The 21,863-nt window shown below is 41.8% G+C and overlaps 1 protein-coding gene across 1 annotated transcript in view; it reads right to left on the bottom strand.

Annotated features, from left to right (window-relative positions):
- Nucleotides 1–21,863, bottom strand: part of PLCXD3 (phosphatidylinositol specific phospholipase C X domain containing 3) — a 79,775-nt gene that overhangs the window by 7,985 nt on the left and 49,927 nt on the right. The window lies entirely within an intron of this gene.

Genomic DNA, 21,863 nt, shown 5'->3' with positions numbered 1-21,863 from the left:
TAGCACAGGAATACCGGGGTCTAAAGGATATCTGCCTAACTGTGCTTCTGAATATAAAGAAATTTTTCTGACATTTTTCTGTGCGAATACAAACTAACAATCACAAAAAACATCTGTGAGAAAAATAAAAGGCTCCTTAGTCCTGCTGAGGCTGTCAAGCAGCAAAATCCAGGATTTAGGAGAAAGAAGTTAACAGAGTTCCAAAAAAATAAGGTACACATTTTTCAGAGAAAGTGTATTTTTCAGAGAAAGGGCATTTTTCAGAGAAAGGGTAATTGACCATTGGTACAAAATCCCAATGACTGTGACAAACTCTGCAGCAGTCTTTAAATCAAGCCTGGATATCGTTCCAAAATTATACTTTTGGTCAACCTCAAGCTGCTGAGTTAAATAAAAGAACCTAAAGTCTGGGCAGGACTGCAGTCAGTTTAGATGAACATTTTGTTCTCCCTTTGCCTTAAGATCTATAAATCTTTGGTTTCCCCTAAACCAGCATGTTGTGCAGCCTTTTTCACAGACACAAGGTACATGGAAAATTTTGGTCTGAGAGTAATTTAAATGAAGGTGAACATGTTGAACCTACATCTTTTCTCACAAGCGTTAGGAAAACTGGTCTAAAGAAAAGAGAACTATTTGCAGAAAGAGATTGTACTTGTCAGTGGCTACTAGAATCAGTCAGTTTTAAAAATAATTTAATCCGGAATAAAACCCAAGCAGCTAAAATTATTCCTCTATGTGATTTCACAGAAGAATACCAAGGTTTTATTTCACCAAAATGTACTTGAATCTACTGTAAGATCCACATATCAGCAATACATTTTATTTCAGTCATTGATTCAGTATGACTGAAGCACTTGTATGTATGCACACAGCTCATAAAACCAGACTCAGGCATTCTGCTGTTTATGAACCCAGCCAGCCCTTCAGATATAAGTTTATGTAATGCTGAAAAGCTGCACTCTGTACAACTGTAATGGGACACAGGTCAGGCATTAAATACCTGGCAATGCCTGTACTGCTTGAAAAGATCTGCAATCAACCAGAACCAGGACAGATCTCAGCAGAACAGCACAGACCACCAAGGTGACAAAAGGCAGCTCACAGCAGCTGTAAACTCCACTGCATCTTCATATGTGAAAGGTACTGCTGAACTCTGCTCAAAGATACAAAGTCAAACCTACGAGATGGCAGTATGTTCTTTTGTATTTAATACCTGCCTATTTAAGCCCAAAGAGTTAGAGGTTTAAAGGTCAACTGATTCATTGTAGGCAGGCACAAATCCTTCCTTCCTTCCTTCCTTCCTTCCTTCCTTCCTTCCTTCCTTCCTTCCTTCCTTCCTTCCTTCCTTCCTTCCTTCCTTCCTTCCTTCCTTCCTTCCTTCCTTCCTTCCTTCCTTCCTTCCTTCCTTCCTTCCTTCCTTCCTTCCTTCCTTCCTTCCTTCCTTCCTTCCTTCCTTCCTTCCTTCCTTCCTTCCTTCCTTCCTTCCTTCCTTCCTTCCTTCCTTCCTTCCTTCCTTCCTTCCTTCCTTCCTTCCTTCCTTCCTTCCTTCCTTCCTTCCTTCCTTCCTTCCTTCCTTCCTTCCTTCCTTCCTTCCTTCCTTCCTTCCTTCCTTCCTTCCTTCCTTCCTTCCTTCCTTCCTTCCTTCCTTCCTTCCTTCCTTCCTTCCTTCCTTCCTTCCTTCCTTCCTTCCTTCCTCCCTCCCTCCCTCCCTCCCTCCCTCCCTCCCTCCCTCCCTCCCTTCCTTCCTTCCTCCCTCCCTCCCTTCCTTCCTTCCTTCCTTCCTTCCTCCCTCCCTTCCTCCCTCCCTCCCTCCCTCCCTCCTTTCCTTCCTTGTAACCTTGGTATTTTACTCCCCATCCTCCCTTCCTTATAACCTCGGTATTTTACTCCCCATTGAGGAATAATTAACTCCTTTTGGTGTCTTTTACTTGTTCTGAAACTGGTTGTGATGTTTCTTCACACCTTACAGTTTGCTGTCCATACACTTACCCATATGGACCAAAGTACTGTTTTCCTTTTCCTGATGTGTTCTTAGTAAGTCAGACCCTGCCAAAAAGTCGTGCCTCCTTTTGATCAGTGCTTTATCCTACAGTCAGCCTGCCTTGCCATTTCATCCACAGCTGGCTTTGTTAGTTGAATGGGTTATTTTTGTTTTACTGATATTTCATACAGGACACAGTTGCATGACCCTCTGCTCATATGTAAATTGCTAGATAAAGTCACGGAAATCTTTTGTTCATGAGACTAGAAAGCATTTAAAGATAAGTCAGAAATGAATCACATTATCAAACAAAAAGCTTATTTGCATAGCAATGCCAAATAACACAATCCTATTAAAAAAAAAGATAGCTGAAGAAAACATTCCACTGACCTTAAAGATTTGATGTCAGGTCTATAGCTCTCTTTATGACAAAAGTTAATGCAAAAACCACACAGATGATCTCTTCCCCATGTGCCATCCTGAGAGTGGATTACACCAATGACTCTAAAAACCTCATGTTGCTCAGTTTCAGTGTTTATCTGAAATGCTCACAATAATTATTAGAATAAGCCTGCTTTAATATTCCTTGGGGTGCCTTTGTGGTAGCAGTACAAACCTTGCTCACCCTGCCTTGTAATTTCAAAATTGTGCCTCAAACTAGTGATTGTTCTCACCAAGGGTTTTACTCAGGTGAACAAACCACCTATATGACTGAGCTCACAAAAGACCAGTACCTACCATAGTCCTCATAAATATTCTTATGTGGTTCTCTGTCAGACATGAGGGAAGCTTCTAGAAGCTTCTCACAGAAGCCATCCCTGTAGCATCCCCCTCTACCAAAACCATGCTACTCAAACTCAACCCATCTTGCTGGGAAGGTAAGAAATTATTTTATGCATGAGCATATAGGCAGAAGCCTCTCAGCCTGCAAACCCTAGGAGCATCACTGCCTCTGTGTTAGGCAGGTCCTGGCTCTCCTGTGGAGGATTTCTTTAGGGTGCCTCCCACAGCTGGTACAGTCCAGCCCTTATGGCCATTCCCAGTTCTCACAAGGAATCATTTCTAACCCCTCTGGGTTCCAAAGCCACCGTGTCACCCAGAGCCACATGCACAGAAGGTGCTGCTTGTCTTTGCACAGAGCCAGGGAGGAGAGCAGGCTCCTCCACAAGAGCTGTGCCAGGAGAAAGAGAGGAGTCCTCTCCTCTTACCTCTCTTCCTGTTTTCATTCTGCTGCAGTTCCTCTGACCTGGGCTGGAGTTGGCCAGATCTGATCCTGCCAAGCCAGTGCAGCACTGCCCCACAAACCAGCATTTGAAGTCAATTACTTTTTCCACATCCCTGGTGGAAGAAGAGGGGTTAATGGAAACAGTAGTCCAGGGAGGGCAAAGACACAAGGCTGGGGGGCTTGAGTACTGGCAGGGAAGAAGGTGAATGGCATGTTACCTCAATTTGACTATAGATTGAGATCAGGAATCCTCGTGATAAATTTTCTGGCCTGAAGGAATGTGTAGAGTATCTCATTTCCTTTCACAAACTGGAAATGAGGAGGTGCCAGACAGCTGCCCCTCACTGCCAGGATGGTGGGTGTGAAGCCATGTGACTGACCGATGTGGAAGGACCTCATGGGAAGGGCTGTGGGCCAGCCCCAGCCACCACCACTGCACCTCCACAGAAGCAGACAGATCCACCACCCGTGATGCCCAGCAGCCTTCTGGAGCAGCATTTCCACCTGCCAAAGTCTGCATGAGAAGGGGAGGAGTAGAGGAGATCTGGGTGGTAGGGACCTTCCTATGCTGGACAATGCAAAGTCACACAGAGGTGCTTGATGTGGCTGCATTTCTTCTGAGATCTAAGTTTATATCTCAGGTGGCACCTCACTAGGTTAGTCAGAGGTACTCATAAATTGGGCATGACCTGGGTATCAAGATGGTTTACACCATGACTGCAAGCATGCCTTATTTCACCACTCTCAGCTGTTTTGTTATTTTTGAGGGGCCATATACTTTCTCATACAGCATTGCTACAGCAATTTTCACTTACAACCCAGTAAAATCTAGGCTCAGCTTTGACACTTATTTTATTACCTCTATTTTCCCTGTTCTGCTTGCTTGCTTATATAAACACAAATGTGCACATATTTAAGTTTTTCTCCTCTTTCAGGAACCATTTTCTGATGCATTAGAGATCTGCTGAGAAATACTGACCTCAACTACAAAACAGGCATAGTCCTTTTAAACATTACTGAATATTCAAGACTTCTTTTTTCTTTTTTTTAATCTATCAAAGCTCTCAAGTGACTTCAATGGCATTGAATTTTGTCAAAAATAATAATTAAGCATTCAAGTTGCTTCAGTCCAAGCAGTAAAATCATGACTCCCATTAAAAGCTTTCAGAAAGAAAATATGACCTAATTATTTGTATTAAGATTTGCTTTTAAAAAACTGTTCTTAGGCTATTTTAGTTCAGAAAGAGGGTTGGTTATTTGGTATTTTTAATGCCTGAGTCATGAAAACCCGACAGTGTGACAGAAGACTAATGTCAGCAGTGCTGTAAGAAAGGACCTCCCGTGGCAGAACAGCCGCTCCTCTCTGCAGAGCTTTCACGGGAGAGGAGAAGGATAAGCAACTTCACAAACACAAAACAGAATGGCTATTCACTATTTAATGAGAGTTTGATCACTAAAGGCAGAGAACACGTTTTCTTCTGGAGTGCAGGGAGTCAGTGCAACCTAATCCACAGTGAGAAATTGGTCCCATTCACAGGGTGTGATGCTGCCGAGCATTAAGTGCCCATTCCCAGTAACACCAGTGAGAACTGCAGCAGGTCTCCATGCCCAGGGCAAAGTGACATGTGGCATTTCTTCCCTCTCCAGTGGAGCACACACCCTGCTCCCTGCAGCCTTTTGCAGATAGGTGTTATGGCTGAACAAAACCAGCACCCCTTTGCAGGAGGCTGTTCTTACACAAGCCTGACTGAGAGTTCCTATATTCCTTAATTTCCCTGCTCTCCATTCAACTTTACCACTGTCTGCAACAACACTGAATTCTAGAGCCATAATTCAGCATATGCTCACCTTGGCTTTTCAAGGATACTGAGAATTCATTGCTCCAGTGGGAGCAGTGGATTTCCTGTGTGTCACTGAAGCATGAAATCATGACTGGAAAGAACTTTCAAAAGTCATCCAAGTTCATCCAGCCCACCTTGAACAGGATCAGCTGCACTAAGATCAGTGATACAAACCACTTCTCGTTCAGTTTAATCTATTTAAAAGCCCCCAGTGAGGGAGAATACCTTTCTGTGTATTCAGAGCACCCCCATACAGAAATCCTTATACACTCTCATTTGTTTCACCTGGGGCACCCAGAAATAATGGCATTGTGGCACGCTGCTCAAGAGTGTTCACCATGCCCTCATTCTGCTCCTGCTGAGTTTTACTCAGCATCTGTAAATAAGTTTCCCTGCAAAGGATGAGCCTGAGGTACCATTCCACAGTACACCATTCTACCATAATTTTCTCTGTGGCAAAACTACTTTAAAAGGTTATCCTCTTTTATATGCTAGCTGTTTGTTTCCACTCTCTGATCAAAATTTACAATTCTCTCAGTTGTGCTAATAGACCTGTAGAGACAAAATTAACACAGCACATAGAAATAGTCTGAATTAACAGAAACAGAACAAGTGGTTTTGCTCTCCCTCTGTTCCTGATCATTGACAAGTTTTGGTTTGTAACATGTCCTCACTAATTGTTGAAATGTGACAAACAAGGAGCAAATGAACTGAAGCACAGAGATTTACACGAGCTCAGTACAAAAAGGCTGGAAAGGAACTCCTCAGATGCACTTCCACAACTCTTGGATCCTCTTTAGGCAGCAGTCGCATTGCCATAAAATTGGCACCACCAAGGTCAGATTGACTCAAACCAGAAAATTTGGGCAACATTGAGTGGGAATTGCTTTCCCTGGACCTTGAGTGGTCATTACATAATGTAGGTTGTTCTTGCAACATGAGCTGCCATGTTGCAAGAACAACCTACATTAATATCTAACAACCTTGAATTTATTCTTCTGAAAAACTTGTCTTAATTTAGTCATCCTCAATTGCTTTATACAATTTGGAAATGCATCCATTCAAATGACACAGACAAGCATGCTGGAGTCACATGCATCTTTTAACGTAATTATTTTAGCAGCATACTCCTTAGAGTTGCCAAGGGCCAGATGTCTTCCTTCTCAGATTGAACTGGTGTTGGCTTTCTGGGTTTCATTTATAAAATGAATTTGTTAAACCTACATCTTGTACAAAAATGTAATGGGATATTTAATAGCAGCAAATGGTGGTTGGAGATAATATCTGGAGATAATTAATGTTCAACATCCCATTTTTCCCTTTTTCCCTGTTTTTACCCATTGCATCTGGAGCACTAACTAATAGCATTAGGAATACAGGCAGGAGGAAAAAGACTCATTGGACACTGTAATATAAGAGCTGTCTTTAAGGAGAAAACTCTAGTATTTTGGCTACTCTCTTGGTTAATGCAGTAGGGAACTGAAGTGGCAAAGACAGAGCTAAAAGTTTGAGCTGCTGCCATACAAACCATGGTGTTTAACTTTTATGTTATGACTGAAAAAGGCTTGTAAAACCTGTAGTTACCCTTGAATGGAAAATACACAATAGCCAAAGGTTTTAAAGGAAAAGCACTACTTGCTATGAGGATGTCTCTGTTCAAAGGCTGGTTTTTCTCAGTGATTCAGCAGATCAAATTAGAAAATCTCATCAACTGCTTCTCTAACCTGGAGCTGTGCAAAGCATTTGACATGGTCATGATATCCTTGCGTCTAAATTGAAGAGACATAGATTTGGTCATGGATCACTTGGTGGACAAGGAATTGGCTGGACAGTCACACTTAAAGAGCTGTAGTTAGTGGCTTAATGTCCAGGTGGAAAGCTGTGTCAAGTGGTGCTCCCCAAGGGGTGGTATTGGGACTGGTGCTGTTTAACATCTTTGCTGGTTACATGGACAGTGGGATTGAGGATTCCCTCAGCAAGTTTGCTGATGAAACTGAGCTGTGTGGGGCAATCAACAGCAATCAACACACGGGAGGGAAGGGATGGCATCCAGGGGGACCTTGGCAGGCTTGAGAGGCAGGTCTGTGCAAACCTCATGAAGCTTAAAGTCCCTGCACATGGAAGGGGCTGGCATAGGATGACCTTTAAAAGGTTTCTTACAATACAACCATTATGTGATTCTATGTTAATCAGTTATCTCTTGGAGATCACAGAGCGGTGATCAGGGAGGTCAGAGCAGTGTTCAGTCATTAGCCCTTTTAACCTCTTGTAGCCCAAACACAAAGCTTGAACACTCATTACCACAGGTGCCTGGATGAGGCATATTTTATCTGTGTGAGACAGCTGGTCTTGCTCCCAGTTCCACATAGAAATCTGAGTGTTCAAGAAACATTAAAAAATTCACATAAATTACAATATGCCTGGAATATGGAAACTGGAACTGGAACTTATTCCACTCTCTGTGAAACAGAAAATCTCTGCTTTACAGAAGAAAATATCTGTCACCAATCAAAAGAGCAGCTACAGGTTTGGGGCTTTTTTCCTCCCCCATCTTTTAGTTCTTTAAAAAAAGAGATATGATTTATTCATACACCTATTACACTTGAATCACTGCATTAAAGCATCCAAGTCAGGTGTTAGAATCTGACAGCAGAGCTGGAACTCCTTTGACAACAGATGTGTGTTGTAGCCAGTACCAGACCATTCACAGCCAAAGTTTCCTCCACCAGACTCTGCCAAGGGTTTTGTTTTCTCCAGGAGCTGCCACTGTGTGTTATCTGGGATCTCTCAATGAGCTGTCCTGCTGAGTAACTTATTTGGGTACTCGAGGCATAGAACTGTTCAGCTACCCCCCATTCTGGAGTTTCACTTGCTACTGCTGGCTCATCTCCTTTTTACAAAACTCACATTCTTGAAAATGTAAAATTTGAATGATCAAGAAAGAAGACAGAGATTTAGAGATGAAAAAAAAAGTAGAAGGTAGTGCATGGAGGAAATACTTTGAAATTTAATGTGGAGAACAATGAAAGAAAATCTACCACATCAATGTAGAAGAAGTGATTTTTACAAGCATTTAGCCCTGCCCGGAACCTTGAAACACAGATGAATTAGCAGAGTGATTATGAAAATCCCACCCTTTTGAGTAACAGGAAAAGTTAGTAAAAAGGTATGTAGCATTAGCAGAGAAAGCAGAGCAGTTAGGTGGAGGGCAAGGTTTAGTAAGAAACTGGCTGCCAGCACTATTTCTCTGCTGTACGACTTGTAACAGAATTTCACACATCATTTCAGTTTCCACTGACATTGTTGCTACAACAAATCTAAATTACTTAAGTAAATAGATAAAACATGCGCTTTTTTCAGACTAATGGTGTAGCCTGAAAAACTGTTTCTTCCTGCAGATACCTTAAATGAAAGTGAATCTCACCAATATTTTAATTCTTTGCTATTGAATACAGAGACAACCAAAAATGAAAAATCTGCAGCTGACTGTTTGCCATAGTATCTTATTCAGTATATTCCACAATATGTTATTCAGAAAGACATATGGAGAATAATTCATTTGGAAGGCAAAGTTGAAAAATGCAAGGGAAATAACTATATTCAAATAAGAGAAAGTTACAGTAAAGAGATGCATCTTATGGTTCCCAGGAGTTTAATACTTTCTTACTGTTTAGAATAAAGGTGAAAATGTGCTTTGTTCATGAAACATTCAGTAAACAGATTATGATGAAGCAATACACCTAATAAAGTTGAAAGGGCAAATTATAAGAGAAAGAATTGCCTCCAAAGAAGGGAAATAGTAGTTTTTCATCCCTAGTGCTATTTGGACAGCAAGAAGCAAAGAATATAGTAAGGGTTTCAGGCAGCACATCCAAGTAACGGAAATTGGGCATAATTACAGCTCTGATTTGAATGATGTTGTGATTAAAACAAGTCGGAAAATTAGATGGTGGAAACAAAATGACATAGGAACACACAGTTTTTCAGTTAATTAAAAATATATTAAATGTGTAGCTCATGTTCAGCACAGCCAATTAAACATTCTTTTCTCACTCTTTGGTCTCTTAAAATTGTCAAAACATTTCAATATTTCTAAAACACTAGGGTTGAAAACATCACATGTAAATGTTTTCTTACATATTTTTCTCATATACAACTAGTCTTCAAGTTTGTTCCCATTTCACAAATAGAATTAACAACATTCACAATTCTTTTTTCCCAGTACATTTAATTTAGCCCACAAACTCCTCTCTGCTGTACTTCTCTACACCTGAGGCATCACTTCTTCTGCCAGCCTGGTGCCTGGACCACAGGCACACACCTATTAACTCCTCCACAAAACCTGCTTCACCTCACCACAGAAAGGATCAAGCTGCTTATTATAATTTACACATCTTCTGGCTTCTAGCTCTGGACTCCCACAGCTAAACCATCTTTGTTAATCAGCTGGATCCCAGAGGCACTATCCTCCTAAACAGCATCCTGGGCATTGCTGTGAATCATTTACCAGGAGCAGCCTTCCCAGAGCTATTCCTCATTCTTTCTACTTAACTTTCTTCACAACCTAGAATTAACAAGCCCAAAGCATTCATATCATAAACCCTTTACTATGCCAATTATAATTATCTAAAATATAGTACCCAGGAGATATTACAAAATAGTCACTTCTCTTTTACAGTGAGAAATGTTTGTCCTGGATACAGCTGGTGGAGACAGGCTCACCAGGTTATCTTTCTGCTGAGGTGGGAACTGTGCCCCTAACACACACTTCCCTGACTTCTCAATAATCAGTGGGGTCATGAATGAATACTGCAACCCCCACCCCCACATGGGAGTCCCCATCCCATGTCTCAAGACCAGCGTTCCCCCAGGGCTCCCACAAGCAGGCCAGTGGGGAGCAGAGCACAGTGAGTGATGTTCTCCCATCTCCAGTAAGTACCATGGTAAGGCAGGTTAGCAGCCACAACATTCTCTTGTAGAATGATGTCTGGGAGGAACTTGCTAACTAGTGATTTCTGTTCCTTTTTCAAAAGTTGATGAAGCTCATCTTAAAAGCAGTCAGTTTTCTCACTCCCACTTTTCCAGCTGGAAAACTTCACTGTAGGGAGCCCTTCTCTCACTTCCAGCTTAAATTTATTTAGTCAGTGTTGCTCTTCTAAGAATGCTGGCCCTTAGCCTAAACTGTTTTCCCTCACTGGTATTTATTCCTGTGATATTTACAGCGAGTAGGTAATCACAGAATCTCTCAGGATTCACTGTGACAGGATAAACAAGACAAGCTTTCTTGATGTCTTCAGCAATTCACTCCCTGTTCATCCTAGTTGGTAGTCCCTCTCTGCAGCTGCGCCAGTACTATCTACTCAGAACAAGGATGACCAAAATTGCATTGAACATCCAAAAAGATATCCCATCATACCTCAGATGGTAGTGTCAGCATCTTTCTGTGCATGCTGTAAATGTCTAGGTGCATAACATGAGGGTACCACCCTTTCTTCTACACAGTTTCCATCAAGGGCTAAGATTTAGCCAACCACGGGTGACACTACAGCAGCTACCTTGCCTGGCAATCCCAGCTGATGAGATCCTGCTTTAACAGAGCATGCTCCCATCATCATGACATTACATTTTATACCACTGAATTTCATCTCACTTCTCCTGCAGGCATCCAGGTCTTGCTATATGTTACCCCTCAGCTTTCCTCAGTTACAATGACAGACTCTTGCTTTGTGTTAGCAGCAAACTCCCTTATTTACTGCAGAATTCAAGGTCCTTACTGGCAAAATTAAAGACAACCAGGGTCTTTGAGGAAAGCTACCATTTCTACAGTGTGGTACTTCTAACAAGTCCAACTTAATTTCTGATTTCCAAACTCCATTTCAGTTGACAATACACTAGTTTACACTTTACCAGCTGCATTATGTATTATTTTCCAGCTGCACCAGGCCATCCCAGGGGTGACAAACAGGTCAAGGGAGGTAATTATGGCCCTCTGCCCCCATAAGACCTCACCTGGAGCACTGTGTCCAGCTCTCAGGTCCTCAGCACAGGAAAGACATGTACCTGTTGGAGTGGATCCAGAGGAGGCCACAAAGATGATTAGTATGATCAGTATGAGAGAGGTGGGGCTATTCTGCCTAGAGAAGAGAAGGCTTTGGGGAGGCACTGGAGGAAATAATATCTGCTTCTTTCTTTCTCTTAGATAGTTCTGCTGACCTCTGAGCAACCCTTTCTAACATTCATTACTGGCATATTTTGTAATCAAACAATAATATTCATCTTTTTTTTAACTCAAACTTATAGCAACCAGTCTTGAAAAGTCGAGATGTTACCATCAATGGCATCATAACATGACAGACTGCAGTCAGTCAAAAAGCTAAGTCAGACTCTTCCACATTGCATAGTCCTGAATCACTACCTCTAGACTACATCTGCCAATATGCTGTCTGCCTTGAGTTCAAATAATCTTAGATTTTAGAGAAGGCAGTTGGGTCATTTAACGTCTATCCAAAATAAAGCAGTTGGATAATTTAACTTCCATCCAAAATAAAGCAGTTGAACTTTCTCAGAGAAAAATTAAGGACAGATTCTGATTTATTTCTCCCGCAAAACAGTAAAGCATCCTGTACTGTGCCACAGTATTACTTAAACAATAGAGTCTCCCTGAAGAATTACATCCTTCTACACTGTTTATGATTGTGCACACCATGTTAATTAATATTGTGAATAGTACTGCTGCTTTGCCGGGCTGGTGTTATTCACCTTCTAGACAGCAGATAAAACTGTAAGTTCTAATAGTCATGAGCAAAATTAAAATGGATATGGAGGAGAATGGGACATAAAGACTGTCACTTGATCAACTGTGATACCAAGGGGCAGGCAAAGGCTGGATGCTTTAGGGCTAGACATCCACTGTGGTACTAAAGAGATGTGAAACCAATATTCTGAAACCAAGAACTGCTGTTCCGTGAAACTCCAGCATTTCAAAATGTGATTTTGTTTCATATTAGAAAGCAAAACAAAAATTTTGGCCTTTCTACAAAATAACGTCCAAGACCTATTTCTGAATAAAAAAATGAAAAGCTGTAAACATAGAAACAGCATTAAATATTTCAATTAAGAGTGTAACATAAATCTAAATACAAGAAAGAACTAATAGGAGTGAAAATCGAAATATTTTGACGTATTTTTCTAAAATAGGCTTTTCCCTGGGGAAAAACACTGAAAGGAACATTCTTGGGGGAAAAAAAAGAAAAAAGAGTAGACTTTAAAATATCAGTAGTTGTCAATAAAAAGTGGCATAGATGGGAAAAAGAAAAAATGGCTTTGTAATCTTTGGGTTGAAAAAAGTCACAGAAACATGCACTTGATGTCACATCTAAAAAACTAACAACTGTAGACCAAACTCTTAACAAAGGAAATGAAATATTAAACAATATACCACTGATGCGATCTCAAATTAGCTTTAAAAACAAAAATTATTTGTTGACTTGGAGCAGTCTTACTGGTTCTGATCAGCACTAAAAATAGGCAGACATTGTGAGAAGTCTCATGTTTCCAGTAATACTGATAACTTTTGAATTGATCTCATATTTTATTTAACGAGAACTCCACAGCAATGAACCATGGTTGCCAACCACAGGGAAAGGTAGACTTAAAAATACATTATGTATCTTGTAAAAATTTACCAAGGGACTACAGAGGATGCATCAGCAATAAAGTAAAATCCCCATGGAGAAAAGAAAAGAGAGGTACTTGGTTGAGAAACACTTCAGCAAAGAGGTCATGGAATAACTGAACTGTTTGGGTTAAAATGGATGCTTAAAAGTCATCTGAGGGACACAGCTTGCCACTGATGTCCATCAGGAGGACACTGAGCTGTTAACAACTATACTCTGGATATCTATCCAAGCCATTCCTCATTCACCAAAGTCTACTCATCAAATCCATCTCTGATTTAGAGAGAAAGATGTTGTGGGGAACCATGTCAAAGGTTTTACACAAGCCCACACAGATGACATCCCCTGCCCACTGTTTTGGTCATTCCATCATAGAAGCCTAGCAGGCTGGCCAGGCAATACTTGCCCTCAGTGAAGCTGTGATAGCTGTCTTGAATCACCTCCCTGTCCTCCCAGTGACTTACTGTAATTTCCATGAGGAACTCTTTCATCATATTCCCTGGCACAGACAGGAGGCTGACAGGTCAGAGTTCCCAGGGTTCTCCCTTCTACCCTTCTTAAAAATGGGCACAACATTTTCCTTTTTCCAATTACTTGGGACTTCCCCTGACAGCCATGAATTTTCAAACACCATGGACAGCAGCTTGGCAGCTCCAACAGCCAACTCCCTCAGGACTGAAAAGAACACAGATCTATCTCCCTCTTATAGTGGTTTTTCTCCCTGCTTTAATGCCAATTCACTCGAGATATCTGGGAAGAAAGGCTGCCAAGAGAAGTCATTCCCTTCTCCATTATCATAGCATTGAGCCATGATGCTTCATCAGCACTAGGAAAAGCAGACCTGCCACCTCAGCCATACATGGTGCCTGAGAGTCCTGCAGCAGCTCATGCTCGTCTCATGGAATGCAGACCAGGCTGCACATTCATCACAGAGATGCTGCACTCCTCTTCCTCCAGTAAATCTCTCACACCAGAGGCTAACAGTGGTCAGTCTTGCCTAAGCAATTGCCTTGCATCAAAGACCAGCAGACAGACCTTGCACAGCTCTGCCTCAGCACAGAGTGGGGTAGATCTGCACAACCTCTGTCACTGTCACCCAGTGCACTGATGTAACATGTGTCAACAGAGACATTACTTATGAGACAACACGAGTTCACAAAGCATGGTCTGGAGAAAAACACACACCACTTCAACAAGCAGATGTGAATGTATCTCCAGAGATACACCCTTTCTTCTCAGAGGAGCTGGGCATCAAGTACAGTCAGTGCTGGCTGTCAGCAGCAGAGGAATACAGAAAGTTACTGAGAAGAAATTACAGTAACTGACCCTGGATGTCAGTCCATCCAATGCATTATTTCATAGAATCATAGAATATCTTGACTTGGAAGGAGCCCACAAGAATCATCAAAGTCCAACTGGCCTGCACAAGACAACCCCAAGAGTCACACCATGTGCCTGAGAGCATTGCCCAAACTTTTCCTGGACTCTGTCACATTTGGTGCTGTGACCAATGCCCTAAGGAGCTGTTCCAGTGCCTGACCACCCTCCAGGTTAAAAAACCTTGTCCTGATGTCTAACCTAAACCTTCCCTGACACAGCCTCATGCCATTCCCATGGTCCTGTCACTGGTGAACAGAGAGAAGAGACTGATGCCTGCATCTCCATTTCCGCTTGTGACGAAGCTCCAGTATGCTATGAGGTCTCTTCTGAGACTCCTTCAGGCTGAACAAGCCAAGTGAACTCAGCCTCTCTTCATACAGTATCTCCTCTGGACTCTTCAGCACCTTTGTAGCTCTCTTTTGGATACTTATACTTGCAGTTACTGAAGGAAAAACAATGTCCTTCCAGAACTGAAAAGTATTTTTCAAAACAGTCCACTAGTATTTCTTATGAGAAATAGCTTAGAAGAAAAAAACAAAACAAAAAAACAAAACCAGGTGTTCATCATATGGATTAATACTTCCACAAATGTTCCTCAGACTGCTGAGCTTAAATGAGGGTGCTTTCCACCAAGAGAAAACCATTCATCTGGATTTACGTCTCTCCTGTTCCAGCACAGCCAGACACTAACAGCAGTGAAACGCCGTCTGATGGAGAGAGGAAGCCAGCAGCAAATGCCACTAGGCAAGAAAGATCATTATCAGCCAAATGTTCTGAGCTGTAATTAGCAACAGGCTCAGAAGAACTCGTTGTGGCTGGTGTGAAAACAGGGCAAGAGGCAAGGCACTGCTCTTGTTTGCAGTGCCACTGCAGGGACCTTGCTGACATCTCTCAGCTGAGTCCTATCCTTTACCTCTAGCAGAAGGACACTTAACAAACTGGGCACAGACACTCCCCGTGCCATGTGCTCTTACTATTCATGGAAACAGCACCAGTCTTGCACAACACACAAGCACCTTGATGACATTCCAGCAATGAGATTCAGGACCACCTGCCTGGCACCTGACAACAGTCTGAAACAGCATCTCTGGGTATGAAACATCCTTTCCTAAATCTTTACCATCTTTAAAAGCTGGCAACATTCTGGCTTCAGGCTTATATTTTCACCCTAATTACCCAAACCCTAACCAGCATCTCACATGTGGCTGAAGTAGAAATTAAGCTTGCTGGGGTGACTGCTTGCAATAGTTTAGAGGAAAAAAGCAAATCTAATTAAAAAGAGCAGGAGAGAGGTGAAGAAAGGGGCTAAGGAAAGGATGTGACAACAGTGCTCCTTTAGCAGAGGCAGAGCCTCCTCCTGACATGGGGTGGTTGGCACAAGACCCACACAGCTGGAGGTCAGCTGAGAGAGTATGGAAAGTCAAGAGCCAAGTCCTCACTGTTTCAGCATTTTCCCCAGCCAAAAGCAGGGAACAGAGAAATGGTCCTGTAGTTGGTTTTCTCTGGTAAGACATGCAAATCCAAGACAAATCATAATGACCTTAGCTCTGAGAAAAAAACCTGCTCGTAAGGAGGCAAGTTTCTTTTCAATATCCACTCAAACCCTGAGAAAAAGCAAAATGGACATCTGGACAAAATGACCACTTTCCCATTATTTAAGCACTACCACAACTGCAGGAATCATTTGGGATTACAGCCTTGCCTCAGAGCTGTAATTTGAACAGGTCTCACTGGAAAAGCAAAGTCAGTTTCAGATATCAGAGTGTGTAAATAAGTTGGGTTGGAGTGTTGATCTGCTGGAGGGCAGGAAGTCCCTGCAGAGGGATCTGGACAGGCTGGATCATGGCTGAGGCCAATGGAGTGAGGTTCAACAAGGCCCAGTGCTGGGTCCTGAGTGCTGCCCTTGGGTCACAACAGCCCCAGGCAGTGCCACAGGCTGGGGCAGAGTGGCTGGGAAGGACCTGGGGGTGCTGGTGAGAGCAGCTGAACATGAGCCAGGCTGTGCCCAGGTGGCCAAGAAGGCCAATGGCATCCTGGCCTGGATCAGCAATGCTGTGGCCAGCAGGGCCAGGGCAGGGATTGTCCCCCTGTGCTGGGCACTGCTGAGGCTGCATCTCAAATCCTGTGCCTAGCTTTGGGCCCCTCACTCGAAAAAAGACATGGAGATGCTGGACTGAGTCAGAGCTGAGAAAGGGTCTAGAGACTAAGTCAAGTGAGGAGTGGCTGAGTGAGTGGGGTTGTTTTGCCTGCAGAAAAAGAGGCTCAGCAGGCAACTTTTTGCTCTCTACAAAGCTGTACAGGTTGCAACATGGTGGAGTTGACCTGCTCTACCAGGCAACCAGTGACAGGACATGAGGAAATGGCCCCAAGGTGCACCAGAGGCGGTTTGGGTTGGACATCAGGAGGTTCAGGAAGAACATCTTCACTGATAGGGTGCTTAGGGATTGGAACTGGCTGCCCAAAAGGGGTGCTGGAATCACCATCCCTGGAAGTGTCCAGGAAACTACTGGACATGGCACTTTATGGTACAGTTTACTTGGCACAATGGTATTCGGTCAAAGGCTGGACTCGATGTTTGAGATCTCTTCCAAGCTTTTTGAGTCTTTGATTCTAAATCCAAGTAAGAAGAGAATAAAGATCCATGGCAGTCCCTCTTTGCTGTTCAGCAGCAAAATTAATGTGTCCATTACTCAAGATCACATTTCATACTTGATTTACTACACGTCAGCATCTGCTCACAGAACTGAGAGTGCAGGGTGCAGGTTTTAATACCCCACCATGGAACAAATCATGGTAAGGTTCATCCTTTGTGCTGTACCTCTGGAAACAAGAATGTTCAATAGGAAGGTGCCTGCATCTCACCATGGCTCCTATTTCACTCTAACTACTTAGTCTCCTTCATATCTTAATACTCTTTTATGATATAATACATTCTGGATGACAGTTGCTTAGCTACAAAAACCCTCAGATCAACAGCTACAGTATTAAAATATTGCCAAAGGTCAAATCTCACTGTATGATCATTCAGCATCTTATAGATATGTCTTTTATTATTTTTCTTAGTGTCTGAAATAAATACTGGAAGACATTTTAATATAACAGGCTGTGCTCTCTAGGGCAACTGTACAACCCAGGACAATACATGCAATTATATCATTACAATTACAGTTAAATTCTTATTATAAACTTTATAAACTTTGACTACATCAAGTTTGTGTATTAGACCTAGCTCACCCCTCCCCTCCAAAAAAAAAAAAATCATTCCTGGAGAAAAATATTATTACTAAAAATTTGCCTAAAAGTAAAGTGGTAAAGAAAGATCAATAAAAGAAGGCTGGATATTTGAAGGATTTGTATTCATGAAACCAGCATCTTTCACAGTGACAGTGGCTCCTTAAGAAAAAATTGCATTGCAATCCACAGACATTACCAAATTCCTAGGGAAAAGACAGTATCATCTCTGCTTTAACAGAAGAAAAGCATGGGCATTTTCACAGCTTATGCAAATTCTGCATTATACAGAAGGTGGTACATCAACAAGACATTTGGCCTGCCTGCTTTCACTATTTCCAGCCCCCCTGTTGCAGTGATCTCTTTGTACAGTTGTGGCAGCAGTGTGCCAGAATCCCTACTGCTTCCTCTGCAGGCTTTATCCAACACATCTCTGGCTGTAGCCTGCATGGCCAACTGCTCACTCAGCCCACAAAGGCTGTTTGTAAGCACAGGGAAACGTGTAACTAAATTAATTGCAGGCTTGGTGTATCTCCTGAAAATGGATTTAGGGGGTTTCTGCCTCTAAGGTTCCTTTAACACCCCTTTCTGTCTTAAATCTTTCCTACCAGCCAAGTGGGGATACCCGCTGCAGAAGCTGGGCATATGCAGGTGACTTCTCCAGGGACAGTGTGGATGCATTCTCTCCAGATTGCATTTGAAAGCCCTCTAAGGTTTTAGAGGCTGTTGAGAATTGCTCAAACCAATCAAAAAATGATACAGTGTGTTCAACATGGTTTTACAAGCTGACAGGATTTTGTTTTGACATTTCTATTCACATCCGACCCCTCTAGGACCGTGGAGCAGCAACAAAAGGTTAAAAATGGAAAGGTTTTTTTTGGAAGTTTGATACAAACATACAATGAGCATGTTAGTTCGTGCAGAACTGTCCAGTTCTCTGCTTAAACTGTGACAAGGATGTGCATTTAGATCTACTTATAAAGCCCTATAAGTAGACTAGCATGGTTTGCAGCAGTGGTTTGCAGCATGCAAGAGCTAACACAACACAGAGACATGGACATTGCCATATCTACTGAGTTTGTTTTTGCTTGTGTTTGTGTGAAACATCTTTGCTTTACACAAAATGATTACCAACTTGAACACCAGCTTCTGAATATATCTGGAAAAGGTTGTTTGTGTAAACCTCTGTGCTCATTTTGTCCCTTATAAATGAAGAGCAGAAGGATCAACCCATCAAGGAACCATTTCCTTCACAATGAGGAAGACGCAGCTACACAGACCCAGGCCCAACATTAGCAAATGCATTTTCCCTGGGGTCAGCACTTGTTAGCATCTATTAGCTTTTGAGTTTCCTTAGTGATCTGAGTAATGCAGAAAGATCAAAGAAAACCCAAGCGACTTAATGAGACATTTGCAATTTCACTACAGCAGCCATAAAGAGTGAAGTGTGAAATCTTTGAGACAAGTAGATGTTAGAGACAGCTTACAGCAGTAGAGCTGAGAGAATTAACATTCCCTTTTTTGTGATGAAAAGTACTTGCTGCTGTCTGTATGTGCAGGGCCACACTGTGCCCAGAGTGCAATGACAGGAAAACATAAAGTATATTTACAAGTAGTCACATAGCACACACAGTAACTGTAAGCAGGTGTTTTGATGCCCAACATTATAAAATTCACAAGCACACCAAGCAGAGAGAAAAACTGTGAGACACCGATACCTGCCTCAAGAAAACATCAGAACAACTACCCCAAACACACACCCAGAAGCCAAGCCACTGATTGCAGATGTCACTGTGGTGATCACCACGCCAATCTTCTTCCTCCACCAAATCCCACAGGCTGCTACTGGGTATGTAGACAAATACTTTAGCAAAGCCATTAAAAACCTGTGCTCCTGTATTTTGTGACAGTTTAATACTGTTCCAAGTTCAGGACCAGAGCCATCAGACACAACTGCACAGCCCTTCCTGTGGGAATGCTATACTGAAATTCTCATGCAGACAGATGGTCCGTGATGAAATGCCACTATACATACACAGCCCATTGGGGGTTTCATTGTGCAGGCCTGTAGACGTGGTGGATAGGTTCTTCCAAAGAAATCTCCCTGTGCTGTTCTGTGTGCAAAACACAGTGACTGCCTGTTGTGTAGAAAGACTGGAAAAGTAATTAAGCATAGTTTGAGGAAGAACAGGAATACTAAGGATTTGTCTGGTTCTTTTGAATAGCTTGCTAATATACCAGAATGCCATTGTGTGCCTTCTGTGGTCAGGAAATAATAACAAAAAAAAAAAAAAAGAAAAAGAAAAAAAGGAAAAGACAGCTGCATCCCAAGGCAAACCTGTGTGGTCAAGCATGCTTGTACCACACACATTAGTGAGGGACTGAGGCTCCCCTCACCTCTCAGCAGCTAAAGAGCTGACACATTAGCTTCAAGTCCTAAAACTGGAACCAGCTCACTGGAGCCTGCTGCTCTCCTGCAAAACTATAACAGAGAGAGACATCAAGGTTACAATCAGGAAGGACGCAGAAAATTAGGAAAAAATAGTTGCCATTTCTGTTGTTTTTCTTTTTCATATAAAATAGTTTAAGAATGACATCAGTCAATATGGAATGCAGATTAAAATATGATCAATTCCCACTCTTCCTGTCACACAGAAACTCAAAAATTCAGCTGACAGAGGTGTGGCACCATCAGTAACTGACTCAAAAAATCCTACTTCTTGCAACTTCAGGAATCATTTTCCACACAATATACACCTAATCATCTAATATCCATACCCTAGCTAAATCTGACTCTCCTTAGTTCATGACTGTACCCAGAGATGGATTTTCTCCTGACAGTTACTGTGGCCTACTTACCACCCCTTCTGTTAATAGTGTGAATTGGATGCTTTGCCTCCATTTCAAAAGGCTTTATTCTCATGTGCAGGACATTTTTTTTTTTTAATTTGGTTTGGTTGCTAAGGAGGAAGCTTTAGCAGGGTAGGCAAGGATTTAGTCATATGTGAGCCACAGGGAACATTATCCTTAGAGATTAATTTGGAAATCAAGTGACAATTGGCAGGGTATGTGTTTACTTTCTATTTTTTGAAAGCTTTACAAGAACCACAGGATTTCTGCATCCTCTGAAGGAGATCTATTCTTCTGCGACATTAATAAACGACAGAGACAACAAAGAGAGTATCACACTTGTCTCAAGTGTCATAGATAAAATTAGCAATTTCACTGCAAATCAGAAAGCAAACTAGATTATTAGGAACAGCTCTACACTAATCAAAAGGGTGTCTCACAACCACCTTTCAGATATACTGAAGGCAGCTGCCTCACTGTGAAGTTAATTCAATGAGCACAGCAAATGTAATTCATTTGGCATATATTGTTTGCTAATCAAAGAGCATTTCTTGGCATCTAAACTGCGTGTGTGACAGAATGTTAAGCCTGGAAACACATTGATAGTCCTCAAAGTTTTTAATCAAATCCAAGAAACATAATGTGCACACATGCAAGCAATTCTCCTCATTCAAGTAGTGAAGGTGAAATCTGTATTACCAAGTGTTGTTACACTGAACTGTGGCCCTAGGAAGATCTTACAAGAAATAGCTTTGCTCTCACATACTTGTGCAGGACAGAAAGCTTCAAAACTTTTAATTTCTCCTTCTTTCTAATTATCATACCACAGAATACTACCTGTTATGACAGCAAACCCTGTGAGCAAACATTATCAGTAGAAAACTCCTGATATATCTTCACTGAATTGAGTCTTAGGAGCATGAAAATGTTTTGGTTTTTGGGTTTTTTTTTTTTTTAATTGAGGTTATTTTGGGCCTCATAGCTTGCATACCTGAGCTGTAGGGAACAGGCTAAGGAATAACATCTCTACCCATCCTGAAATATATTGCCTTGGAAGGCTGCTCTACTGCAGGGTGAGTATGGACCTCCACCACCACAGGCAATCATGATGAAAAGCCATTAAACCAACCATCTTGGCTAAGAAGAATATTTCACTGTGTTCTTTCCCAAAGAAAGCTGCAAAACAGCAGAATGGAGTCCGGATGGGATTGCTGTATGGAGTCTGCTCACAGATTCCCTATCCAATGGATGCTGTGACTGAGGGAAACCATGCTCTCCCACTAAGGCAGCCACTGCTCTTCAAATCATAAACAATTTCATTATTAAAAAACAACTTCAGAGATCACAACCTGGCATGTTTCATTGCATCTGAGACGATCTACACTTTGCCCTATTTTCAAAAGAAAGTCAATATGTAAAAGGCCACTGTGCAGGTAGAGAAACAAAACAAAACAAATTACTATATGTTTTATTCAAAATGCAAAAGGAACATTTCTTAAATGTAATACTTAATTTAGGAAAAAAACCCAAACCAAACCAGACAACAAACCCCACACCAGAATTATTTGAAAAATTCAACCTTATTCATTTGAATTCAGAACTTTTAAAATTCAATGAGAGGGAAGAACCCCATCCAAGTATGGTTACAAAACTGCTTCTAAAAGCAAGATAACTACATT

This window comes from Agelaius phoeniceus, chromosome Z, assembly GCF_051311805.1.
Source record: "Agelaius phoeniceus isolate bAgePho1 chromosome Z, bAgePho1.hap1, whole genome shotgun sequence".
NCBI classification, from domain to species: Eukaryota; Metazoa; Chordata; class Aves; order Passeriformes; family Icteridae; genus Agelaius; species Agelaius phoeniceus.
Note: the sequence above shows the minus strand (reverse complement) of the source record. Positions and strands in the feature narration are given on the sequence as shown.